The sequence below is a fragment of the Pygocentrus nattereri genome, chromosome 16 (assembly GCF_015220715.1).
Source record: "Pygocentrus nattereri isolate fPygNat1 chromosome 16, fPygNat1.pri, whole genome shotgun sequence".
Lineage (NCBI taxonomy): Eukaryota > Metazoa > Chordata > Actinopteri > Characiformes > Serrasalmidae > Pygocentrus > Pygocentrus nattereri.
In genome coordinates, this window is record NC_051226.1 from 26177116 (window position 1) to 26190223 (window position 13108).

At 39.6% G+C, this 13108-nt stretch overlaps 1 long non-coding RNA gene across 1 annotated transcript in view; it reads right to left on the reverse strand.

Moving 5' to 3' along the window:
• Positions 1 to 332: 332 nt before the first annotated feature.
• Positions 333 to 13108, reverse strand: part of LOC119265357 — a 38676-nt gene continuing 25900 nt past the window's right edge. Inside the window, exon 2 of the long non-coding RNA XR_005131591.1 lies at positions 333 to 482. This is a non-coding gene — a long non-coding RNA (uncharacterized LOC119265357). The remainder of the gene's footprint in view (positions 483 to 13108) is intronic.

Here is a 13108-nt window from a genome sequence, read left to right on the forward strand (position 1 = left end):
CCTAGCTATTTTACTGCAGGTGCTCATGATGTGTTCCTGCTCGTTATCTTATGGAGAGGGAGCCCAAGGAGTCGTCTCGGCAGTGGAGGTGAAATTGTGTGCTCTCGCCCGCTCAGTAAACGTCATGTTGTGTCACCAGCTGCCATCTAATAGTTCCTGTCATCATTGATTGATTCCATGGCCCCCACCACCATGGCAGCCTCATTTTTATTCAACTGAGTGCGTCAAAAAGGATTTGCTGAAATTGGCACAAGAGGTACAGATTGACTGAACCCCCAACACCCCACCCAGCCCCCATATCCCCCTCCATGGTTTCAATAAATGGTTTCAACTTCATTCTCAATCTTGTTTTTATTCATTTAGTGTGTTCCGCTGCTTGTGGCACTTACAGGAAGCAACACGACTGACAGATGTGGAGGATTGATGGCTTCTGGCGCAGAATAGATGGACTGGCGGGTCCCTCAGCAGCCATGTTGGAGGAGCTGCACAAATCAGCACAGGGTAAAAAACATAGTTGAATCTATGGATGTTTAAGGAGGATGTTTAATACCTTCAGTTGTGGAAGCTTTAGATCTTAAATGGGGAAAGGATCTTAAATGTTTTGGATGGGAAAATATAGGCAGTTACCATAGAAAATGAATTTCTTTGATGTTCATATATCTTAAAATGACAACGATCAAATGACAAACATATAATCATGACTAAATTTTGCTACATTTTCTGCAGGTTATATTTTAAAATGTGTTAACAATAACAATAATTTGCCAAAAATGGTTATTTGTAGAATGAAAAAAATTCTAGATCAAATAAAGTGTTTCTTGAACTGTACATCTGTGTCAAAAAAACTTTTTGGAGGCTTTAGACAGTTTATCTAAATCCTAGCAGGTATTTTTTAAAAAGCTTTTTTATGGCACGTTTGCTTACTTCTGAGTAACTACTGCTGTTTGAAAATGATGACAGATGTGACAGATGGCAGGAGGTAAGCAAATCCTCTAAAGTGAACCATGCTGATTTAAAGCATGAATTATGGGCTGAGACTATTTGGTAGCTTTATAGTGAAAATTTCTTACTTGGTTGGAGATATTATATATTAGGGGTGGGAATATCTTGGCACCTCACCATTCGGTTCAGACAGCTGCGATTATAAAATGATTAAAAAATGATTTTTTTCTATACAGGGTCTCTTTTTTTCCTCACTGTGTGACGACTTGGTACTTTTAAAGCAAAGTATTGGTAATGATCTATAATGAATATACTTCCAATATCTTTTATTAATAAAACAAATGGAAGTGGTTTGGTAAGTAAACTGGAAGGTTCTCATTCACTGCGCATGTTTGGAACACGAGACGCTGCTGCCACTCATTTGTTAGATGAAATAAGATCCAGTGTTAAGGGATGTCCATGCAGCACCTGTTACAGCCATCCTGCCCGTTTTCTTTAGTGATTTTATAACTCCAGATTTGGTCTCCTTGTAGAGAGTCAGGGGTCACTGTGTCAGTAAAATATCTTTGAGACGGGAGGTGCGAAAACTCGAAGACGAAGGGATTTATTCGCATTCTTAAGCAGCGCGGTTGGTTTCCTGGTATGTTAAATCTGCAACGAGACACTGTCAGAAACTACAGCTGTGATGATAAAGTCGCTTCTCTATCGAATTTTCCCGTTCCAACTTAAATGGTGCCGCATTTACACTCGACGTCTCAGTCAGAATTTAAGGTGGAGAGGAAACATTTGAACAAGAAGCTGGAGAATTAGAAGCCACTTCAGCCTCGTAAAACAGCCGAATGATGAGAGACATTTTACAATAAGCTGCTCTACGTCTGAGGAAAAGTTTCCCAATGGAAAGGGGAGGAAAGTGGCTATAGCTGAGCTAAAGCTGAAAGCAGAGCAAAGTGAGTCCATGTTTTTGTTTATATTTTTTAGCCTATACTAGGACATCATCACACACTGAGACATACTGGACATTAAATGTTGCAGCTACCAAGGTGGTCTGATTTTTGTTGAAAGGACAAAATGGCTCTTCTGAGCATTTGTGTTGTTACTCCTAACCTGGCATTTTTTCCAGAGGGAGCCAGTCGGATTTCTCACTCATCCAGTTGTGTTTTTGTTATGTGCCGCCACAGACTGCCCGGGCGCTGCACCTACCCACTTACAAGTTTCGCCCTTTGCATTTCGTCAACATTTACATTATAAATCAAAATATAGAAAATCAATTTTGTTTGTTTTTTTTTTCTTGGAAACTAAAGTTTACAATTGATCAATTAACTGTGTAAATTAATAGCACTGGTGTTGTTAGTATGTTGTGCAAGAGTTAGAGCTTTAATTGGGCATGAAATTTTGGTCCGAACCAAAACACAGCCCATGAACTTTCTGTCTAAGCCCAACCCAACCCACAGCATGTCGTCAATTTGTGAGTCCAAAACCAACCCGCCCTGAACCACATTATCAACTTTCGAGTCCAAACCCAGCCTGACCTGAAACGCATCTAGTTTTGAGTCCAAATCTGAAATGAATGAAACTACCTCATCTAGTTTTGAGCTGTAACCTGAGCTGAACCACATCATCAAGTTTTGAGTCTGACCCTGGCCCCAAACACATCATTAAGTTTTGAGTTCAAACTTGATATGACCTGAATTACATTATAGGTGTTTGAGTCCAAACTCAACCTGACCTGACTTACACCACATAAATCAACTTTGGACTCTCAATCCAATGCAAACCACATCAAGTTTTGAGTTGAAACCTGACCTGTCCCAAACCACATCATCAAGTTTTAAGTCTAAATCTGACCCAAACCACATCATCCAATTTTAAACCTAAACTTGACCTGACCAAACCCGACCCTAACCCGACATCAAGTTTTGATTGTAAATCCAACCTAAACCACTACAAGTTTTAAATTCAAAATCGACCTTACCAAACCCGACCAAAAACACATCGAGAAATTTTAAGTCCAAACCAGACTTAAACCAGAATTTTAAGTCCCAACCTAAACCACATAATCAAGTTTTGACTCTGAACGCGAACTGACCCAGAGCACATCATCAATTTTGAGTTCAAACCTAACCTGAACCACATTATCAAGTTTCTTCTAAATGAAGAACTGACAAGAAAATCCAAACCAGCCTGTCATCATCCAAAAGTGCCAAATACATCCTCATATTTCTAAGGATAACACCAGATAAATTACTGCACAGCAACACTAAAAAACACCATCAGATCATGGGTAAATGCAACAATAAATAATATGGAATAATATGATTTTATTAAATCAGTTGTCCAAAATCAAGCGTACATGACCCTTTACCAAATGCATGTATGCTTTCAGTCAACATGTTAAATGTTGTTTAGTCTGAATGCACTTTTCAGAATCTCATTCATTTTCCCTACAAGTGTGGTCCTCATGGATCTCAGCACTAAATTTACAGGTGTGTGCCTCCAGTATGCCAAATGAGAAAGTCATTTAAGGTAAGTAGGGAGGAAAACTAAAGTAAGGACAAAAACTAAAGCAGGGCAAAAGGCAGGGTAAAATCTTTTAGAGTAAAACTAAGGCACAAATTAATGGAGGGTAATATCTGCTGATGGTGGGATGTGAGAACATGAACATCAAATCACAAGCCTAACGCTTATTTGGGAAATCCTATCCAAACCCACATGCACTGGATGTGAGCTGCCAGGTCAATTTCAATTCATTATTTCAAGCTCTAGCAACCACATGATTATAGTCTTGTCTTTTCTTCATGATCTTTTTCAAAATATCATGACAATATTAAATCACGAGCCCAGTATTGCGAATCAATATCAAATCATGGGTGGAGTTCATCGTTACAGGCCTATTATGTAGTAGATGCTGAAATAGGCCTTTGCACACAGATATTGGCAACTCCTAAATTCATCAAGATCTTTTTCACAACAAATATGCTTTTGTTTTTTGTGCATAGATTGAGCTCAAGGCTTTTGTAATTTGATAGACTTAAGCACAATACTAGTGACAATTTTATGTTGCATTCCCAGGCAGAAGTTACACTGAACAGTCAGCTATCATCATCCACACCAGCAGGTACCTTGATTGAATCCTACACAGGAATAAGAGCTTGTGCTTGAACCAGTCTGTGCTAATGTTTGTGCAAATGATCTTAATAGCACAGCTGCAGTGCCTCAGGCTAAAATAGACACAATTGTTCAGAGTTTGGCCAGAGGCTTACTAGAACTAAACTCTCACATCTGTGCCAGAATGACAGTGTAAAACACACAAACTCTAGCTAGCTCCTTTTCACAAATTCCTTTTGTGTGGGATGTACAAAGTGATGGATCTGTTCAGAGCGAATGTTCAATGAGGGCTTCAGTTATTCAGTAGAAAGCTTGAGAAAGACCATGTCCTAGCCAGAGATATATTGATAATGGTGATGAATTACAAGAACCTAACCCAACTCAGTTTTAAGTTTGAGTGCATATTATGGACAGCACCGAAATGAATGAACATTGCTTTGACTGCTGCCACAGGGGATGAAATTCGTGATTACCATAAAACTAATGAGGAACAAAGACCTAAACCTATACATAGCACACACAAACAAACAGCTATAAATTGCTGCTTAGACACGAGTGCATCTGTGCTGGGACTCTGTTCAGTCATCTTCACTATATCAGTGAAGAGTGAGAAATGATTCTGAGAAGTAGAATTCACTGACGCAAGTATCTTCTTCTTTCGGCCCCTTTAGGGGTCGCCACAGCGGATCATCTGCCTGCATCTTGCCCTATCCACTGCCTCCTCTACTTTTACACCACCATCTCCATGTCCACCTTCACTACATCCATAAATCTTCTATGAGGTCTACCTCTTCTTCTTCTACCCAGCAGCTCCATCTCCAACATTCTTTGACCAATATATCCACTATTCCTCCTCAACACATGTCCAAACCATCTCAACCTGGCCTCTCTGGCTTTATCTCCAAACTGCTCCACCTTCACTGTCCCTCTGATCTGCTCATTTCTAATCTTGTCCATCCTTGTCACTCCCAATGAAAATCTCAGCATCTTCATCTCCGCCACCTCCAGCTCAGCCTCCTCTCTTTTAGACAGAGCCACAGTCTCCAAAACCATACATCATAGCAGGACGCACTACTGTCTTATAAACCTTCCCTTTCACTCTTGCTGCTATCCTTCTGTCACAAATGTTGCCTATTATACACCGAATAATTAAAAGTACTTCTGGGGAGACAAACTGAACGTCCCTTTGATTCCTGAATCAATTCACTGTTAATTTCCCGCATCTCCATTTTCTGATGAATGTGGGCTTTGTTTCAAAGTTCTGTCACCAAAACAAGTGTGTGATTCCAGCACACCATGTTATAACTATAGGTACCTCATCACTTGAGGTAATGAAAGAAGAAGGGAAGAATAAAATAAGGAGTAAAACTGAACAACATCTGCTGCCATCCAAGCAACATCTTTTTCAGGGACGTCCCTGCTTATTTCAGCAAGACAATGCCAAGCCACATTCTGCACATGTTACAACAGCATGGCTTCGAAGTAAAAGAGTGCAGGTACTAGACTGGCCTGCCTGCAGTCCAGACCTGTCTACCATTGAAAATATGTAGCGCATTATCTTCTTTCGGCTGCTCCCTTTAGGGGTCTCCACAGCGGATCATCTGCCTCCATCTTGCCCTATCCACTGCCTCTTCTACTTTTACACCAACCATCTCCATGTCCACCTTCACTACATCCATAAACCTTCTCTGAGGTCTACCTCTTCTTCTGCCCGGCAGCTCCATCTCCAACATTCTTTGACCAATATATCCACTATTCCTCCTCAACACATGTCCAAACCATCTCAACCTGGCCTCTCTGGCTTTATCTCCAAACTGCTCCACCTTCACTGTCCCTCTGATCTGCTCATTTCTAATCTTGTCTATCCTTGTCACTCCCAACGAAAATCTCAGCATCTTCATCTCTACCACTGACGCATGTATACAGACTGATAATCTGAGTAAATGTTCTCACAAACCAACTTACATTCATAAGCCACTTTATTAGAAACACTTCTACACCTGCTCAGTCATGCAATTATCCAATCAGTTAATCATGTGGTAGCAGCACGCTGCATTAATGTAGGTCGGCACGGGTGAAGAGCTTCAGTTAATGTTCACATCAAACATCAGAATGGGGGAAAATGTCCTCTGAGTGACTTTGACCATAGCATGGGTTGCTGCTGCCAGATGATTTAAGTATTTCAGAAACTGCTGATCTGATATTTTCAAGTACAACAGACTAAAATTTACAAAGAAGGGAGCAAAATACCTCCAGTGAGCAGCAAGATCAGTGTGGGAGTGAAAGTCATGTTGATCAGAGAGGTCAAAGGAGAATCTCCAGATTTTGTTGACAAGAAGGCTACAGTAACTCAAATGACTCAAACTCCTTACAACAGTGATGATCAGAAAAGTATCCCTGAATGCACAAGGCATCAAACACTGCGGAGGATGGGCTACAACAGCAGAAGACCAGATTGAGTCCCACTCCTGTCATCCAAGAATAGCTTGTATGAGTGTAGCAGTTCTCCTGCAAGAACTGGCCAGTGTATTCTGCTAATGTTACCGATATTACTGGCATTATAATGTGTTCACTTGTCAATGATACTTCAGACTCAATGTGCTTCAGTGATTAACACTTTTACACCATAATTGCAGCTGGTAAGAACTCAGGAGAGCCAATGACTGAAGTTCTTTCTATTTAAAATCTGTATCTGAGAATAACGGTGGCTTAATCATAGCAACATACAGAGCATGTGCAGCTATGCTTCAGGGTGGAACTGTAGAGAGTTTGAAGGGTCACATAAAAAATGTGTTAGTGTTAAAAAGCAATAGTGGCTTTAATAATTTCTCATGATAAAGCACTGATAACATGTTAACATGTTTTAGCATGTCTCATTTACAAGTTTGGATAACCCTGATCACATGGCATGTTTTGTTAATTTTCTAAGTGAAAATGAGTTAATCCTATAGATCCTATACAGGGAATATATCTAAATATGGCCATTTCTGCACCCTGTTCATTTGCTGATTTTAACAAACATAAAATTGACTTTAACAGTTAAAAAAAAACATTAAATACAAAATGTGCTATAACATTTGTACAGGCCAAATTTTATGATTTATTTTGTCCCAGCATGTTAGATTCAGCACATGCACAGTAATGCTGTAATATTTGCAGATGTTCTCTGTAGAGGACGTGTAAGTAATCAACAGACTATGTCATTTCAACTTTTGCAACAGTATATCTTGGTGGTGTCATATAAGTGTGACAAAAACTTTGTATCTACAATGTTACGTATTTTTTTATTTTTAACATGATTTGATTAGTCCAGTTAGCCTTTGCCTTGTGTTCAAATTTTATGATGAACAGACCAACAGGAATGGTCTATAAAACATTATATTGATACATTATATAAGTACAGAATGCTTTTCCTTCTCCTGTAAAGTTACCATTTAGGAGGTACAAGGGTTTGTTGCAACACCACTGATATGTACAGTCGTATGGAACATTTTGATTTTTGCTTCGTTTCAGAATGTCAAAAAAAAAAAAAAAAAAAAAAAAAAAAAAAAAAAAAAAAATCAACATTTAGTACATTTCTCCTTCTCTAGCTAAATTTGAACAACCCTCCATTCAAAAGTAACAGTTTATTAAATGAGCAATTACTTTTCCATTACCATTTAGTGAAAAATCAATACTAAAGAAGGTGGTCATAAATACAGATAATTACTAGATGACATACACTGTCCACTGGCAGGGAAAAAATCTTTTCTATTTCACAGTTTGTTCCCAATCGCAGGTTAATGTTCCATTTCGATTACATGATCAACCACATAACCAGAAATCAGTCAGTAATGTGGGAGAGTTAAGCTGCAAACAAAAAAAGAAACATTTAACTCATTGTGCCCAAGCTGCGTTATGTGGAACTGTGGCCACAGAGGGAGCCAGTGAGCTTTACAGGTGAGTCATTCTGTTCTGATATCTCCAAATCCCACTGCAGCCAGACTCTCTGAATGAGAGGATTTACAAAAGTTCACAACAGTAAGAAAGACAGACACAGACACACAGATACAGAGAGAGAGAGAGAGAGAGAGAGAGAGAGAGAGAGAGAGAGAGAGAGAGAGAGAGACAGAGAGACAGAGAGAGAGAGAGAGAGAGAGAGAGAGAGAGAGAGAGAGAGAGAGAGAGAGAGAGAGACAGAGAGACAGAGAGACAGAGAGAGAGAGAGAGAGACAGAGAGACAGAGAGAGAGAGAGAGAGAGAGAGAGAGAGTTAGTTAGTTCAGGGTGCAAAAAAGAAGTGAAGTGTCTCTGAGTCAAGCTGATGATATTTTTTTACAGCTTCCATTAGCATAGTAATGCTTTAATATAACAACCCCTGTCTAAAATAATGCCAGTCTGATCCATGCAAAAGCCAGGACATGGGGATGATTTATACCTTTCCTGAAGTTTCCAAATATCACCATTACTTTTGGCAAATCGCAGCATAGGAGGCCACACTTATACAGCAAAAGGTCAGTTTGTTTACACTGGTTAGCATTCACATTTAATGGAAAGGCAAGCGTGTTAGAGAGATGGAGACATGGAATAGCGAAATGTTCTTCAACCCGTGCACTTTGTCATGTAGGTCATGCAAAACTGTCAATAAACTGTAGCGCTTAGGTTTAGCCTGTTTTCATAGTAGCCATAAAATGCAATTTTCCAGGTCCTTCTGTTGAACTGTGCATTTGTTTCACATGCACTAATGGGATTATTTAGATGGAAGTATGTATGATTTACAAAACTGGATGTGAGCTGGATTTTTATCTTTGTATGGGAGCAAGCAAGTTAACATTTCTAAGAGTGCGTTTATAAATCATTTTGTTTAACCCTATCAAACCAAACATCTTGTTGGTGATCTGAGACTTGGGCAACTGCCTCTTAAACCCTTTTAAATCTGCCATCAGAAGAGTTTTAAAACACCTCAGTGTCACTGCTGGACTGAGAATAGTCCACCAACCAAAAATATCCAGCCAACAGCGTCCTGTGACCACTGATGAAGGACTATAGGATGACCAACACAAACTGCAGCAGCAGACGAGCTATTGTCTCTGACTTTGTAGATCTACAAAGTGGACTGACAAGGTAGAAGTGTCTAATAGAGTGGACAGTGATTGGACACAGTGTTTAAAAATTGAAGCACCACTGTTGTGTCTGATCCACTCATACCAGCACAACACACACTAACACACCACAATCAGTGATACTGCAGTGCTGAGAATGATCCAGCACCCAAATAGTACCTGCTCTGTGAGGGTCCATGGGGTCCTTTACACTGAAAAACAGGCTAAACAGGGGCTAACAAAGTATCAGAGTCTGTAACTGTAGAACTAAAGTGCACCTATATAGAAAGTGGAGCTGATAAAATGGGCAATGAGCACAGAAACAAGGAGGTGGTTATAATGTTTTGCCTGATCTGTGTATATAAACATATAGTTGTTAATGTACTGAAAATAGAAATTGAGAAAAATAGTGAATATTTATATTGTTCAGTGTACAAAAATGTTTAAACTGTCTCTATAATGTAGAAGAGTATGCAATACATTGGGCCTTTACTGTTAGATGCACTGTAAATTTTCTTCAAGTGAGAATGTGAGTCATTTAGAGCTCTGTTTGAATCAGTTATTAAAGGAGAAGAGCTCATCAGCCACATTTTGGAATCAGCCTTAAAGGATTAAATTCTGTTTTTATCTCAGTAGTTGTACATTGTGTTTTGATATAAAGGAAAGATGCGTTTTCCGTTTGATCTCTGCACTTGTGAGAGGCGCAAACAGTTTAAGACAGAAGGTTAGTATCTCATTGCTCGCTAGGACCTCAACACAGAGGCACATTTCATACAGAAATCAAAAAGCTCTCTCCAGCTAACATTAATTAAATTCAATAAATAATGCTAATTATCTAACCTATGACAACATAACATAACATAACATAACATAACTGGTGCTATCTCCAGACAACCCATGATTTCATAGTTGTGCCATTTCTAGCTAATTCAAATTGTAGACAGTTGAGGATTGGCAATGACTATGACTAGGACTATGACTATAACCATGAGACTGCTATTGATGCTTTGGCCAGGCCAGTTGTTTCAGCTGTGATCATGAAAGATAAGTTTTGGCAAACTGTGCTGTTCCCCCTCTTTCTTGTAATTTCTTACTCTTGGCAGCATCACTGTAGTGTGTTTAAACATTAGCTAACTTACAAACCGCCACACTGAGGTCCCTGAACAATAAGACTCAGTATACAAAAAAGCCTCAGATTTTTTAGAGGTTAAACATTGACCACAACAGCATTTCAAGAACAAAGAACTATAAATAAATAAATGAATAAATAAAGCGGACACATGGAAATCCCATTCCAAATCCATGGCCATTAATATGGAGTCAGCCCTCCCTTTGTGGTTATATCAGCCTCCACTCTTCTGGAAAGGCTTTCCACAAGATTTTAGAATGTGTCTGGGGGAATTCGCTCCCATTCAGTCAAATGAGTATTTGCTGGCTCACAATCACTGCTCCAGTTCATCGCAGAGGTGTTGAGTAGGGTTGAGGTCAGAGTTTTGTGTTGGTAACTGGAGTTCCTTCGCACCAAACCAATTCTGTCTTGCCCTCGCTTTGTGCACAGGGTCATGCTGGAAGAGGAAATGGCCTTCCCCAAAATGTTGCTGCAAAGCTGGAATCATCTAAAATGTCTTTGTTTGCTGTAGCTTTAACATTACCCATAACTGGAACTAAGGGGTCTAGCCTACACCCTAAAAAACAGCCCAGACTATTATCCCTCCTCCACTAAACTTTTCTGTTGGCACTGCACATTCTGGTTGGTAGCTTGTTCCTGGCATCTGCCAAACCCAGATTTGTCCATCCGACTGGTGCTTTCCACCACTCTAGCCAACACTTGGCACTGCGCAGGCTCTAGATTTGTGTAGCTGCTCAGCCATGGAAACCCATTTCATGAAACTTCTGACTTACAGTTCTTCTGCTGATGTTGCTTTTAGAGGCAGTTTGGAACCCCTGAATCAATAATTAGGAGGGGTGTGCACATACTTTTGCCTGTGAACTACACCACCTTTATGCACAGGGTACATAAAATCATATGCAAAAAAAATCCATCTGTTTTGACACTAAATGTCAAATATGTTTGAGTTCTAAATGCATTCCTTGTAGAAGGTAGTTACCCAGTAAATGGCAGGATGGTGTCAGCAGCAGTCACACAGCCTGTCAGTGAGATTACTACCTGTGTCCAAATGTTATTCTCAGAGAAAGCAGAATTAGATATACTAGATATGGCTCAAAAACAACTCCTGTGAATTCCGCTTCAGATTCTCATTGACAGGCTGCATTCTCTTGGTTGTGTGAACCTTTCTGCTTCCTGTCGGGTCACTGGGTTATTAGGAACATGTTTCTGCAGCACAGCAAAGGCCCAGGATGTGATTATTCACCTCACTGCTGTTGCTGTACCACCTCATGGATTGCTTTATGCTCTCTTCTCTCTTTCTCTGGCTCAAGGTGAACATCACAGCCAGTTGAAGGAAAATACCCAGGGGGGAGGGAATGAACAGAAATCAATGGCGACGCTGCTGCCATTCAAGTGCAGATGTCCAGACCCTCCAACTCTGATGAATCTTTCTTTTCCATCGCCTTCGACATGATGAAAGAACACACGTAGGCAGCAGGGCCGGCGATCAAGCACAAAAGCCTCCCATCGCTCTCTCTGGTAAGCAAGAGATGGTGGGTCCAGCTCTGCCAGCAGGCCTTTGATTTCGCTTGTCGTCACCTGCTGAGACAATGAACGATCATGCCGGTTTGGCACTGGAGCTGTCTAACCTGTCCATTTGAAAACTTCTTAAGTACCATCTACCATTAGCATAACCATCTGCATGCTCTTTGCCATTCATTCTCCCAGCAGGATTCCCTAAGCACCTAATAAGTCTCTGAGTTTCAGACACTGCCCTTATTTAGGAAATGGGCCTCAGTGTGCAGGAGGTACCCGTGAGACTTGTCATCGCTAAAAGCTCTAAAAGTGTCCTTTTTGCTTCTGCTAGCAGTTTAAATAATCTTCTGTGTAGAGAATTGAGATGTGTGTCGTACACTTTTAAACTAAATTTCCTAACTGGTTCTTTGCTTGGATGTTTCAGAAAAAGAATGTTTAATTGATTGAGTCTTTACATTACTTAGAGATTAAAAGAGTATTCCAGGGAAAAATCTAATTAACACAGTTTTAGAGCCAAGACATGTTGGGTGTCCAAATTTTGCTTCCTGAGGTTAGTGCTGGATGTACAAGTGTAATGTTGGCAACAAACACTAGAAGTCAATACCCAAATCTTTTCCATAAATACATATCCAAAACCTCCAGGTCTTCATAAAGGTTGTGCAGGTTTAGGATACAGAATGTTGTGGGCAGCCAACAGGTGTTGCTCCAAATTCTCTTACTTAATTGCTGGCATGTGGACACTATACGCTTAGTATTTCTGTTTCATTATATTTTTTTTTTTATTTTTAAACTGAAATTTATGGTTTAAAAATCTGCATGATTACTGTTTATTATTGGAAAAAATAAAACATTAAATGTGGCCTGTGCAGAAGTTATGGCACATAACTTACACAGTATATTTATTTTTTCTTAAATGTATAGATAGAAAATTGCAGAAAAACAATGTTTATCATAATATTTAATGTGGTAATTTATATTCAAATAAATAAAACATGTAATGTGACTAGAGTTTTCAAACTTTTGCATACAACTGTATATCCAAGTAAATATGAAAGAGAATCAGATTCTGCTGGGGAGTCAACCTGTTTAAAATTGCTGTTCACTGTGTTTTGCTCATTTTTATAGTTTCCCAGTTTTACTGTAATCAACAAGTATGCACAAGTAGATGAGTGCCAGCCAACTGGATGAATGAAGCTTTGAGAATGTGTACACAAAAAGAATGTGTGACTGTTGACTTGCAGAGCTCTATGTTTGTCTTTACACACGGCATTCAAAAAATGCTGCCCCATGTTTTTACGTCACTACCAAAACATACTTTTATGTTTTTGGATTTTTTT